This window comes from Rhodnius prolixus, unplaced genomic scaffold (genome assembly GCF_049639745.1).
Source record: "Rhodnius prolixus isolate KJV_2025 unplaced genomic scaffold, Rpr scaffold_7, whole genome shotgun sequence".
In the NCBI taxonomy this organism is placed as follows: Eukaryota; Metazoa; Arthropoda; class Insecta; order Hemiptera; family Reduviidae; genus Rhodnius; species Rhodnius prolixus.
The window spans coordinates 15,820,316-15,835,144 of record NW_027411582.1 but is presented as its reverse complement, the minus strand read 5'-3'; the positions used below and the strand labels follow the sequence as shown (position 1 = coordinate 15,835,144).

Genomic DNA, 14,829 nt, shown 5'->3' with positions numbered 1-14,829 from the left:
TTATTAGTATTCAGAATTGTGTTTAATTTGGTATCTGGGTTTTGGGTTTTGGATTCAGGGAGAGAGACAAAATGTGGTAAATACCATAATTATTGGTAATTTTGTAAGCATTCATTTTTCACATATGTGTACTAATATTTATTGTTTGTAGAAACGAGTTATAAGAGAATAAACTCCGTTGCACATTATCCTGTTCTTTGATCTGGATTCAATACACTTACAGGAGCCAATACGCTGGTTGTTGCACAAATAAATGAAAGAAAAAAAAATTACAGAAGTGATATATTTCTTAAGAAGCCATCAACAATTTGGACACAACATCATAATATTTACTTACTGACCCACATAAAAGAAGGTGAAAAGTAAAATCAATACCTTGGAATTATTTAAATACTTAAAACTATTAATAAAACTCAGACGCCACGGTAGCCGAGCGGGTTAAGGCGAGTCCTGTAAAGCTAAGATGTACTGTTGATAGTGGGTTCGATTCCCGGTCTAAACGCCTTAGATTTTTATTTAATGTTTAATATGAGAACTTTGTAGTAACGTTTGTTGGCTAGTCGCCTCTGTCTACCGACACCTGTTTTGTGGTAGTTGGACATGTTATAACAGGCTATAACCTTCCTGAAAAAATAGGGGTTACTTTACTTTAAATTATTAATAAAACTTCACTTTTAAACCCTTCTAATTATTCATAATTTCAATGAACGCAAAATAAAAAAATACTTAAATACTGTATAATTTTCACTTTTTGTGATTAAGCCAATGATATTAATTTGTTACTTGTATTAGAAAACTTGATACTTTTTTAATGGTCAATATTATTATTATAAATAAGAATTAGGTCACACTAATTGCCTTAAAAAAAAGTTAGAAATTAGAAAGATAGACTGCTAGTGATATTATAGAGTAAATTATACGCACAGAAATTGTCCCAAAGTGGGGATGAGTTGTTACTTAACTAGTTCATTTTGTTTTTATTTACTTCTTAATTATTATGGAAACTATAACGAAAATAATAATTGAAAGGTTTTTCTCTAAGAAGAAATTGATTAGGCTGATGATAATTTTTCATTTTGTCTCCATAATTGTTATTATAATCGGCTGTTATTAAATTGCTTGTTAGTTAATTGATTAAAATTTAGATGTTCCGACAATTTTAATGCTTTGTTTAGGTTAACTTTTACGCATAACTTGGTCTACACAATCGAAGGTTCGCATGTACCACTTTGGGTTACTTAAGTGCAGATTTCTCTCCATCATTAAAATTGAAAGTGCATACTTAAATACAAATTTGAAATATTAAAAAATAGGTCAAATTGATTAAAAAAAAAATGAAAGTTGATGGTAAAGAGAGGGGAGCAATTAACTTTTTTAATAATACAAAAAGCTTTGCGTTTAAAATTGTGTACGGAATAGATTAAAAAGAAAAATTGTAAAAACATTTAAGATTTTTTTTTTCAAGTTACCGTCGTAATTTGGGGGAAAAACCTTTCTAACCACAACCAGCCGAACTTGATGAAAGTAAGAATATAAGTATTGATATCACGATCTTAACAAAAGAAAACAAAATGGACCAGCAGATGTCTAACAATGCCTAGATCTTGAAATTTTAGTAAATGAACTCTTGAAAGTATGTATATTTTCAAATTTGTGTAATATATTTTAGATAAATATAACGGGCAATGATGTCATGAATGTTTATGTGGAAGGTTTCAAATATTTAGAAAGTTAACTGATGCTTTAAAATACGAGTATATATGTACGAGGTGTGTTCAAAAAGTAACGGGAATTTTTAAATTTCGCGGGTTTGGAGAGTTTGATTGTAAAATTTTTTTTTTATTATGTTGGTACACATGCCCCTGAAGTACGATAAAATTTTCAGTAATATTCATTGTTTACTTCTTAAGTGGCAGCCGTTAAGGTTAGACGTGTTTTTCGAGCTTGGCGATTTTTGTTTGTTAAAAAAAATGGATCAAAGAATTTGTATTAAATTTTGCGTATAAAATGAAATAAAGTGTGTGAAATGTTAATAAAGGCATATGGTGAGTCTGCTATGAGTAAAACAAGGATTTACGAGTGGTATAAGCGTTTCCAAGATGGCCGCGAAAACGTTGAAGATGACGAACGACCTGGACGTCCAAGCACATCAACAACCGATGAAAACGTGAAAAAAGTGAAAGAAATGGTTATGAACGATCGCCGAATCACAATCAGAGAAGTCGCTGATGATGTTGCCATATCAATTGGCTCATGCCATGAAATTTTTTCGGATGTTTTGGGTATGAAACGTGTGGCAGCAAAATTTGTTCCAAAATTGTTGAATTTCGAACAAAAACAGCGGAGAATGGAAGTTGCTCAAGAGTCACTCAATGAAGTCGACAACGATGCGGATCTACTGAAACGTGTTATAACAGGTGACGAAACATGGGTTTACGGATATGATGTCGAAACTAAGGCTCAATCGTTCCAGTGGAGGCATTCTGGATCGCCAAGACCGAAAAAGGCTCGACAAGTGCGGTCGAATGTGAAGGTTATGCTCACTGTGTTCTTCGATTTTAATGGCATAGTGCATCATGAATTCTTGCCACAAGGTCAAACAATCAATAAGGAGTACTACCTACAAGTTCAACGCCGTTTGCGTGAAGCAATCCGAAAAAAACGCCCGGATTTGTGGCAAAACAATTCATGGATTTTGCACCACGATAATGCACCTGCTCACACTTCATTGCTTGTTCGTGAATTTTTGGCCAAAAACAAAACTTTAACGATGCCCCAGCCTCCATATTCGCCAGACATGGCTCCATGTGACTTTTTTCTATTTCCAAACATAAAGAGAACATTAAAAGGCCGTCGTTTTACAAGCATAGATGACATTAAAAGCGAATCGCTGAAAGAGCTGAAAGCTATCACAAAGATCGAGTTTCAGAAGTGTTTCGAGGATTGGAAAAAGCGCTGGCACAAGTGTATTGTATGCGAAGGGGACTACTTTGAAGGCGACAATATTAATGTAGATGAATAAATAAATATTTTTTTCAAAAAACGAAAATTCCCGTTACTTTTTAAACACACCTCGTATATAAAAATTACAGCTTCTTTTTTTCTGAATAAAAAAAGCTTATGTTTATCTCTCGTGCCTGAATCAAGTTCATAACAGAAAACTGAAAAACAAATGTGTTAGTTTCAAGGGAAGCGAAAGTAAAACTCTTCCTTAAAATCTCTGAAAAATGTTTAAAATAAAAGGTGACATTATTCTCAAGTGCCCAATCTTTGTAACAAGAACCAAATCGTACGTAATTTTTTGTTCTTTAAACTTAACAACCAAAAGGTTCCTCACGAAAATGAGGTATTTTCAAATAAGGGACATTAAAATGATGAACCTCCTTTCCAGATCCTAATTTGGACACCAAAATATAAACCATCTTATACACAGGGTGAACCAGTAAGTATTGTCCCTAGGCCTACTGTGTGTAGTACATCTAAAGTGGAGTTCAATAACGTATTGGCCAACTTCATATTTTCCACTGTTCTTGAGTGACGTTTTTCTAAAATCATTACTTTTTTCCAATAAAAATGTTATTACTCAGAAAGTTTTAGTCCAAAATCGATTCTGATGACACGGTTAGAAAGATAGATAGATTTTCTAAAAACTGACACCATTTCCAAGCATAAGTTATTCTCCAAACAGCCTCAATCTTCTTCCTGCATACTGGAAAAATAAAAGTAATCGAAATTTTTTAAAGAAAACTCATTAGGCGCTTATGTGATCATTATCCAGACCAAGGTGCTGGCACTTTTTATAAAAGTTTCCTTGTTTAATGGGCTTTCAAATGGTATATCATTTTCCAGGATTCATTTTATCTTCGTATGAGAAACTTACGTTTGTTTGGAAAGAAAACGTGTTCACGAGCACACCAACAGTGTTAGTTTATCTAGTTGTTTCAATTCATTGAAAACTCTTTTAGATGGACCAGTAGTCAATTTTTAAAGTAGATTGTCTTAAAATAAGGAAGTCAAAGGTTACAAATTGCACTTTATACATTTGCTTAGTTTCAAATAGAATACAATAGAAAATTTTTGAAAAACGAAGTCTAACATAAAAAAAAGTAATGATTTTAGAAAAAAAAAAAAATTAAAGTGACTTCACTCCAGAACAGTGAAGAATATGAAGTTGGCCAATACGTCATTGAACTCCACTTTAGATGTATGTTACTACACTTATTAGGCCTATGGACCTTACTTACTGGTTCACCCTGTATAAAATTTTTGTATTTTTTTTTTCGATTTTTAAACTAATTTACTTCACATCAGAAAGGTGAGCACAAAAATTTGGTTTTTCCTATGAAGAAAAATTAAGAATTATAAACAATTTCTTTTTATGGGCACTCAAAGAAATTTAGAAAACAATATTGACACGATTCTAGCAAAAATGGTGGCCTCATAAATCAATCTAAATCAATAGATTGAGAATTTTAGAGCACAGAAATTTGATTACATTATATTTTTAGATTAAAATCGCAATAAAGCTTTTTGAAAAAACACCTACAGGGTAATTAAAACTCTAGTAAGTAAACTAAAAGACAATAAATCAATAAAAGAAAAAAGCAAAAAATTACGAGCGCAAACAAAAATTAAGATATTAATAAAAGTTTTATGCATATTAAATGTTGTCGTAATTTTAATAATAATTAATATAAAACCAAAAATACTATCATGTGGGTGCAAGACTTGTTATTCTTGAGTTTATTTTTTATTTATTTCAATTCATGAATTTGTTTTTAGAAATATAAATAAATAGAGAAAAAAATTAAAAAGCAAACATTGTAGGCGTTTTGCGAACCAGTTAAATACGTAGGTAGTTGTTATAACCTTCGAAGTGTTACCTATATAAGTTTTTTTTGAACAATGCAGGTGCTTTCCTTTATTAGTTTCGATAAAAAATTAAAATTCTCTTTGCATTTTTATAAATAGATTTATAATTTATTTAAATAAATACAATAAAATGGAGTAAAGTAAAACAAAAAGTCACATCTAAAGGAAGGCAATCCCTTTTTTGCTTAACCTTTTTGTGAGTAATCTTTTGCCAAAAAGAAATCGTGTTATTTCTAGAAGTAGCCAAAAAATATACGCATCATATACTTCCTTTTTGCTTATTTATGACTTTTTATGGAGTTTAAGTTTCCGTTAGCTCTTTGATTACAAGATTTATTTTCTTTGAGGGAATACAAAACAAGTATTTGGTGTTAACACTTACGTTAAAGTATTATACTAATTATACTACATGGCTGTAGGATAGCTAAAATATCTACAAGTTCGCTAACAAAAGCTACCAACAAATTCCAAAAGAATTACAATTCTATATTGTCACCTTCAAAATAACTTCCTTCTGAAGCCACACAGCGCTGGAGACGTTTCTTCCACTCCTCATAGCAGTGCTCGAACTCCGGATACTGGAATAGCCTTCAGCTGGTCAGGTTACAGCCGGTTTGAATGTTTTCGACTGTCCCAAAATGTTACTTTACATTTACATATTTACAGTTACTACTCTTTGTGGACGAAACTTCGAAAAAAAAGGGTCATTCTCGTGTGAGACCAAACATCAAGAACAAGTGGGTGTGTTGTGCATCACGATAATGCTCCTTGTCACACAGCAATTTCAATAAACCAGAGTTTTTGGCCATTAAAAACATTCCTGTGGCTCCTCAGCCTCCTTATTCGCCTGACTTTTGAGTCCTTGTGACTTTTTTTCTCTTCCCGAAGTTGAAAAATCAACCTCAAGGGAACTCATTTTTGGACAGTCGAAAACATTCAAATGGCTGTAACCTGACCAGCTGAAGGCTGGTTCAGAAGGAAGTTATTTTGAAGGTGACAATATAGAATTGTAATTCTTTTTGAATAAAAAATGTCTCATTACTTAATTTACAGACCTCGTATGCTGGGCTCTTTTTTAAAACCAAAATTAATACACTATTACCATCATGAACGAATCATTTTCAAATAAAGACTTCCGATGAGCAACCAAGAATAATTAGGAATTAAGATATCACAATAATTGTATAAAAAAGGCTTATTAAAAAGAACCACTCCTTAAATCACTGACTCAATTCGATGTTTGTTAAGTATTCTTATTAAATAAGAGGTAGCGTCAGATATTTCCTATGAATCATAAAAGAAATAAGTAAAAAAATGTATTATTTATTTAAGAACTTGAACTGAGAAAGATTAAGCAATTTTAATTATTTATAGAAGTAAAAGGGGTTATCTTGTAGCATATTTACCGATTTAAAAGCGACGAGTTCTTGAACAAAATTAAAATTATACACCTCAGTTGTAACAATATTAATTATTGGGCAAGTTTATGAAAGGCAAAACGCCTCAGGAGACTAAAGAGAAGCTTGATAAACATTATGGTGACTCTGCACCTTCGATTAGAACAGTTTATAAGTGGTTTCAAAATTTTCGGAGTGGCCATATGGGCACAACAAGTGACGCTGAACGTTCTGGACGCCCTGTTGAGGTTACTACTCCAGAAATCATTGATAAAATCCATGATATGGTGATGGATGACAGAAGAGTGAAGGTGCGTGAGATTGCTAGTGCTGTGGGCATCTCAAATGAACGGGTACATAATATTTTGCATCAACATTTGGACATGACAAAGCTATCCGCAAGATGGGTGCCGCGATTGCTCACGCTTGACCAAAAACGAAATCGTGTGAAGTGTTGCAAGGACGGTTTGCAGCTGTTCCAGAAGAATCCGCAGGACTTTAAGCGTCGTTTCGTCACTGTGGATGAAACATGGATACATCACTACACTCCTAAGACCAAAGAACAATCTAAACAATGGGTTACCAGGGGGGAATCTGCGCTAAAAAAGGCGAAGACCGTTCCTTCTGCCGGATAGATTATGGCGACTGTCTTTTGGGATTCGCAAGGAATAATCCTCATCGACTATCTGGAAAAGGGTAAAACTATTACAGGTGCATATTATTCATCGTTATTGGACCGTTTGAAAACCGAGCTGCAAGAAAAACGCCCACGATTGGCCCACAAAAAAGTCCTTTTCCATCACGACAACGCACCAGCTCACACCTCAGCAGTTGTGGTCGCAAAATTAATGGAAATAGGGTTCCAACTCGTTTCACATCCCCCCTATTCTCCAGACTTGGCTCCCTCGGACTACTATTTGTTCCCCAATATGAAGAAATGGCTGGCGGGAAAAAGATTTTATTTAAACGAGGAGGTGATTGCAGAAACGAATGGCTATTTTTCAGACTTGGACAAATCCTATTATTCGGAAGGGATCAACAAACTAGAGCAGCGTTGGACAAAGTGTATAAGCCTAAAAGGAGACTATGTTGAAAATTAAAAAAGGTTTAACCCAAAAAATTAAGTAGTTTTTATTTTTGCACGGACTTTTCAAACGACCCTCGTATAAAAAAGTATAACTATAACCTCTCTTTGCAATATTTCTTACAATGGACAATCAATAGTAGGCTAAACTATAACTTATGTTCTTTCTAAATGAATCCAAAGAGAAAAGAACATTTAACACCTGCTGTTTTTAAAAAAAATAACTGAACATGTGTGACTGGCTAAATGTAGGGACTGTTGGCGAACATGACCAAGTGACAGATGGTTTTGCAGTTGCCTATAGACCAAGTTTTTCCCTTGAACTCTTTAATTTATTTTTGAGTGAACTCTTTATTAACTTTGCTTTTTATTGAGTGAACATTTGGCCGATTTAGGGAGACATTTATTTTTTTTGATTAATGTTCTATTATTATTTGATTAAATAAAAACCCCATATTGGAATGGAAAATATTAACTTGATGAAATCACCTTGATGAAAACCGGTGTTAGTACCCCATATAACATTTCACAATATCTAGGAGGCACAGTAATTTACTTTAATACAAACATACTAGTTTTACAGTATATAATATATATTAGTTCTGTATATTACGTGTAGACCTTGATATAATTTGTGAATCAAGGTGATACACAATAATAAGGTCAAAAGGGGAACACAGTTTTTTTTCTAAGTTGGACATAGCTAATATAAGAAAGATCAAAAGTCAAAAATACCACTAAAGTATGTCAAATCATCAAAATAAAATCATTTGTTGAGGTCACAATTGATTTTTGTTAATAGTAATTCTCCATTTTTGGACAAAATACTGATTTAAGAATGAAACTAAGTACTTAAAAGACTATTAGACCAACGATCAAATCTTTCACTCAATAACAAACGACTGATTTATAATTTTAAACTAAAATTCGCCTGGATGTAAGGTACTGAACTGTAGGGTTCAACGAAATGCTCCAATCTTGTAAAGAATTCAATCTCTTTGGGTCTAAAATTCTCCGCATTATCGTTAAAGCTGCATTTTACGTTTTAAATCGTATCTTAAACAGTTTTAGAAATTCCATTTGTAAATCAAGTTATTCGAACTCGCTATAAAAAACTTCATTCCAATCCTCTTGTTCGCCATTTATCATCATTCCAGTTCATCTTCTTAGGCTGGAAACATAGTGAAGCGGCGAGCAAAGCGGCGAAATCAAACACAAGTTAACATATGGGACCGCGCATAGTGGGGAGCAAAGCGAAGATAGAGCAACGCTACCAAGAGAGAGAGAGTAGAGCAACGCGTTGTGACATGTTCGATTTCTTCGCTCTCATCGCGCTCAATTTGTAAAGGTTATTTTTCAAAGGTTATGGATATTGATACATTTATTGGGGTAGTTTTTTTAAGGAAACCTCTGTGGGACCAAAAGGATCTTCTACAGTACAACCGATTTGTGTTGGATAAGGAATGGGACAGGATTAATGGGGTTAACATTGAAATTCGTCCTTTTCTTGATTAACATGCTTTCAACTCTGGTTAGTATGTAATTAAATGTTGAAATAGACACTCAAAAATATGCATGAAACTTGCCAGGATGCTCCTGAAGTTGTTGGTACAAGTGATGGAATTCACCATGTTCATGTTTAGACATGTTTATATCATGAACCCGCAGCTCCTACTTCTTAGCTGCTGTAAATACCAAATTTTCAAGGAAGAATTTTCATACAGAAATAATTCCTCCATCATGTCTCGTCGAAAGGAGAAACGCGACTTAAACTCGTCACTATGTGCGTGCGACTCTTTGCTCGCTGCTCGTCGGTTCTCTTTGATCTGAAGCAACTATCATCGTCACTTTGCTCGCCGCTACAGCCTTAGCGATTAAAACGACTCGCGATTTTCTCTCTTCTGAAGAGAGTAGCTAATCCTGGGAGACGACTTAGGGAGTGTTATCACTGTATAACTTCTCCCCTCAATTAGTGAGTTTGTAGTGGTGTCAGTTATTGTCATTGTTACTAATAGTGCATCTAGCGCTGGCCGTAACTTGACAAAAAAAATATAAAAAGGAATGCAACTATAAACTACAAAGATCTGATTAATGATTATTGATCAAAAAAAAACTTCGACGCTAATCACTGATGATTCTCTAAAGAAAATTTGAACTTTTTATACTTATAACGTTTAATAAAGTACCTACCATGATTTTTCTAAATACAAATACTGAAATACAAAGTAAAAATTAAATTCAGGTGCCCAGAATTAAGAATTCAAACTGCTCAAACAAAACTATACCTAGAGGTCCAACAAATATTAAGAGAACAACAACTATTCAAATCCAAATTTTCTTTTTACACATCACCACAAAATTGTTCACAATCAAAACACAAACTAAAGAAATCAAAAGAAAGAGCAAAGTATAATGCATATTTTCTATTTCTAAAAGCTGAACAAAAGAAATAATTTCCCTTAGTAAAAGAAAACCAACTAGATTCTCCTTAAGTGGAAAACACGAAACCTTTTCCCGTTGCATTTTATATGCTAACGTATTCCTTTTTCCCATAATGGAAAACGTTTGATATATCATTTTCACTCTCCATTATTACCCCTACTTACATCTTTCCAATATTTCTTTCTGTATCCTTTTACTATTATTGCCAAAGAAAAATTGAAAGGACATTCAGTTTTATTAAAAACTACCTGATATAAGCATTACAATTGTGCACCGATTTACTTTCCCGATATTTTATCTCATTTTCTGCTTTCGTAGCTAATCTATTGTCCTTATCGCATCTATTGTCCCAATACTGACCGTTCTATATTATCACTTTAAATGACTTCAGACATCTAACATGTGTATCCATCTTAATTATAACTTAACCTAATCTTTGTTCCATTTGAATGAGTTCTATTATATAGGTTAACCAGTGATAACGTTTACAGTTAACCAGGTTATTTGTTAAAAATATTTCGAAATGTTCACAAAATATTTAATCATAATTATTAACTAATTTACCAGCGCACTTTTTTTTTACTGCCTAATGATACAGATAACATTCTAAGAAGCAGTTAGAAACTTTCTCTTTGTTGACAATTTTAGTTATGCCAATATTTACTCGCTGAAAGCGAACCACGCGGTTTGTGGATCGTATCTTCAGGGTCCTCTTCTCCTCTTTGCGTAGATTGCAATGGAGAGGAGGATTTCAAACATATAATAATGATATGTCCACGTTATGTAGTAGAAAGGAAACGAATGTTTGACAACTTATACAGGTATTTAGATGCACCATTTCGCTACGAAGACATAATATTCTCCACCAACATCTGTGTGCTTAAATCTGTAGCAGAGCTAGCAATGAAATATGAATGAATTTAAAAGTTATAGAATGAATGCAAGGAAATGATTAGAGAAGGGTTACGTGATTTTAATTTCGGTTAAGCTATAAGGATGGCAGGAATATAGAGTACTGCTCCATCCATTAGTTGTAAGGTTTATGTAAATAGTTGTATATAGTAGAGGGATGAATGTGTGAAGCGAATGTATTTATAAGTAAGAATGGAGAGTGAGTGATATTCTAGTGATTAGCACCTAGACGATGCTGAAATGACTTATTTTAATGAATTGCAAGGAGTACCGCTATACTAATCCCTCAAGAAAGGTAAGTAATGCTTGGAATAGTACAACCATTCTTTCATAGTTACTGGGGCACCCTGAAATCTAATCACAAAAATTGTATTGGAGATTCACAATCAATCTCAAATTTCTTAAAATCTAAGAAAGATTAAATATTTCATAGATTATTCACGAACGAAAAGAGTTACACAGCAGAGAATTAAAAACTACAGTTAGCCTTACATTTACTATAACAAAAAATGGACAAAATTATAAAAAGCTTTTAAAAGTCACAACTATGGGTGGTCTAAAACTTTAAAACAAGTTGTGACCACATTTGACTATCTTTTCCCATAGGCCTGGTCCAACTTTAGATTTACCTTTTGCTCTCCTCTACTCTGTTTTGTGGTCATCAATCTTTTACGGTCTAAAGATTTGTTGCACGATGTGGCAAAGAAGTATGCTTCTTCTTTTTTGGCGACCAAAAGAGGGGCTCTCCATAGAGACTCCGACTTTATAATTAAATAGAAGTGGTGATAATTTTTTTTGTTTTTAGCTCTTTGGATTCAACTTTGTTTTTTTTTTAAACTTAAATATTGATAAAATCAAGTTCTAGCTGAGCATTCCTGTAAAGATTGTGCCATTGTGCTGCTTCCTGAGCGTTCATTAGTCACCTAATGCTACCAGAATCTTTTAAGGAGGAATCTCTTAAGCATTTAGAGGCCTTATCTGCAAACAATACCGCAGATTGCCCCTGAATCTTCAGAAGCATTTTCAAGTAAAAGATACCTTAAGATTGCTACTGGGAATAGTGCTGTCACTTTTCGAGATAAGATCAGGCTATTTAAGGTAAATGATGCCTATTATTTTTAAGCAAGCCTTGAGCCTAGTTGAATGATCTTGGCAATTAACTACCCTTTCTGCATACTTGCGCGCACTAATTGTGTCCTATAAGTGCTGTAAGTTTTTCACTTGTTTGATCTATAACTATGCTATAGTTCTGTAACTTATAGAACATTTTTCCGAATCCGTTTTAAGGTTCCCTTTTGGAGTGCGCAGAAGTAGTTTTTCATAAATTGATGTGGGTTTGTATCCATCATAAATCAATCTTTAAAAACTCAAAAGAGAGACCAAATTTAATACTACTCTAGTTGCTACCCAATAAAGGTTTTAGCCAAATCCAAAAAATCAACCGGGAGAATCAATTTAATACAAAATCGTATTTTTTTTTCGATTTTTCAAGCTTTCCACAAAAATGACGTAAGATTTTCTTAAAACATGTAGATCTAAAATTTTTCTTTGAAACATTTTCCTATAAAATGCCATTAACCAGTAGTTAAGCGTGTTCGACGTCTATACTCATTGTGAAAAATATAAAATTGCCATTAACTATAAAAACTCAAACTTTTAATAAAATACAATAAGAATATTATTTGGTGGGATGTTTCCTTTATCTTAACCAATAGAACTGCCAAGTATTTTATACGGAGAGGTCTGGAGGGAGTCAGCCAAATGATAAGTGGTTGGTACATGTTTGGTCTCCGCATTAGAGATTGGGGAATTACCGCACACAAATAGAAGCTCTCAACCCTGGTGCAATGCCCGTTTTTACCTCTTAGATAGAGGTTCAAACCTCAGTACGACCATGATTTCATTCAGCACAGAATTCAAAGCTCTTTTCTTCCTTGTAAAAGCTCTTGCGTCCTCCCTAGTTAACTAGAGCAATGCATACGTGAAGCGGTGCAAGATTTTGAAAGAGCACAGAATGCTCCTTTGAAATCTCAAGCCCCCAAACATTGCAGAAAAAGTGCTTGCAGTGGCTAAATTACGCTGTTGTAACACTTTTGGTGGTTTTGCTCTGCGTTCGACGTGTATACACGTCATTGTCTGATTTTACTTCCGCACACTGTGGGGGGTTTTTAAAACTAAATTCCACGCTTAACTGGTTAAGGGCAATTTTGGGAGAGAAAGGTGAATAGACTTCCCCAAAAATAGAATTTTTATTTTCTATTCTATTTTCCGAACAGTATTGAATCTATTTTGAGCGCAGTCTGTGGGCCAATCAAAACAGTAATAAAATCAATAAAAATGCCATTCAGATCACATAAAAGACGTAAAACTAAATTAATCATCCCTAACATGATCATTCAAAACTAAATATAATAAAAGGCCGCCTTTCAATAAATAACACGCGATAAATTAAATGAATACAAAAAGAAAATATTGTGTGAGCGTAGATTTAATGAATATAAAAACTTTTAATATCAAGGCACCATTGATCGTTTTCTTGTACATATGTATAAAAAAGAGTGGAGAGACACATTAAGGTGAGGCGCTGTCTATATATAAATGTGGCCACCTTGGAGAGAGCCTTATAGGCCTTATTAGGCTGTATACACCACAGTGTGTCTGCTTTAAAGGGGACCTTGGCAGTGTAGTTGCAAGTCTTGTGTAGGTGGTAACCTTTAGGGAGTGGTTTTTATTTATTTTATATCATAAAATTAACTGTATAATCTTAAATTGGATGTTGATGTTCCCTCTTCCAAAGAAGAGGTGCACTTAAATATTTTTATTATTTCCTTTCTGTATTTTTTCTTGGGTTTTGTTTTGTTCGTTTGTAAACATCTTGTTTATTCCATATGTACACATATACGAGGGTCGTTTGAAAAGTCCGTGCAAAGTCAGAGAGATTAGCACTACTGGCGCGTATCGAGGTTATGTTTAGTTAGTACCATCTCTTGGAAGAACACACACCAAGTTTCAGCCAGATCGGTCTATTTCTTTGTGTTTGGCATTCGTTTGAATCGAGGAAGTCGAGTGATTTTCAAAAAATGGACGAAAAAGAATTTCGTGTGTTGATTAAACACTACTTTATGAAAGGCAAAACGCCTCAGGAGACTAAAGAGAAGCTTGATAAACATTATGGTGACTCTGCACCTTCGATTAGAATAGTTTATAAGTGGTTTCAAAATTTTCGGAGTGGCCATATGGGCACAAGTGACGCTGAACGTTCTGGACGCCCTGTTGAGGTTACTACTCCAGAAATCATTGATAAAATCCATGATATGGTGATGGATGACAGAAGAGTGAAGGTGCGTGAGATTGCTAGTGCTGTGGGCATCTCGAATGAACGGGTACATAATATTTTGCATCAACATTTGGACATGATAAAGCTATCCGCAAGATGGGTGCCGCGATTGTTCACGCTTGACCAAAAACGAAATCGTGTTGCAAGGACGGTTTGCAGCTGTTCCAGAAGAATCCGCAGGACTTTAAGCGTCGTTTCGTCACTGTGGATGAAACATGGATACATCACTACACTCCTAAGACCAAAGAAAAATCTAAACAATGGGTTACCAAGGGGGAATCTGCGCCAAAAAAGGCGAAGACCGTTCCTTCGGCCGGAAAGATTATGGCGACTGTCTTTTGGGATTCGCAAGGAATAATCCTCATCGACTATCTGGAAAAAGGGTAAAACTATTACAGGTGCATATTATTCATCGTTATTGGACCGTTTGAAAACCTAGCTGCAAGAAAAACGCCCACGATTGGCCCACAAAAAAAAGTCCTTTTCCATCACGACAACGCACCAGCTCACACCTCAGCAGTTGTGGTCGCAAAATTAATGGAAATAGGGTTCCAACTCGTTTCACATCCCCCCCTATTCTCCAGACTTGGCTCCCACGGACTACTATTTGTTCCCCAATATGAAGAAATGGCTGGCGGGAAAAAGATTTTATTCAAACGAGGAGGTGATTGCAGAAACGAATGGCTATTTTTCAGACTTGGACAAATCCTATTATTCGGAAGGGATCAACAAACTAGAGCAGCGTTGGACGAAGTGTATAAGCCTAAAAGGAGACTATGTTGAAA

The 14,829-nt window shown here is 34.3% G+C and overlaps 1 protein-coding gene and 1 long non-coding RNA gene across 3 annotated transcripts in view; one reads left to right on the top strand and one right to left on the bottom strand.

Moving 5' to 3' along the window:
- Window positions 1-14,829, bottom strand: part of LOC141447075 (uncharacterized) — a 170,510-nt gene that overhangs the window by 120,878 nt on the left and 34,803 nt on the right. The gene's annotated exons all lie outside the window — the stretch shown is intronic.
- LOC141447074 (uncharacterized) lies at window positions 90-4,711 on the top strand. Its single transcript, XR_012454130.1, has 3 exons — window positions 90-355; window positions 1,466-1,633; window positions 4,509-4,711. It is a non-coding gene; the product is annotated as an uncharacterized lncRNA (long non-coding RNA).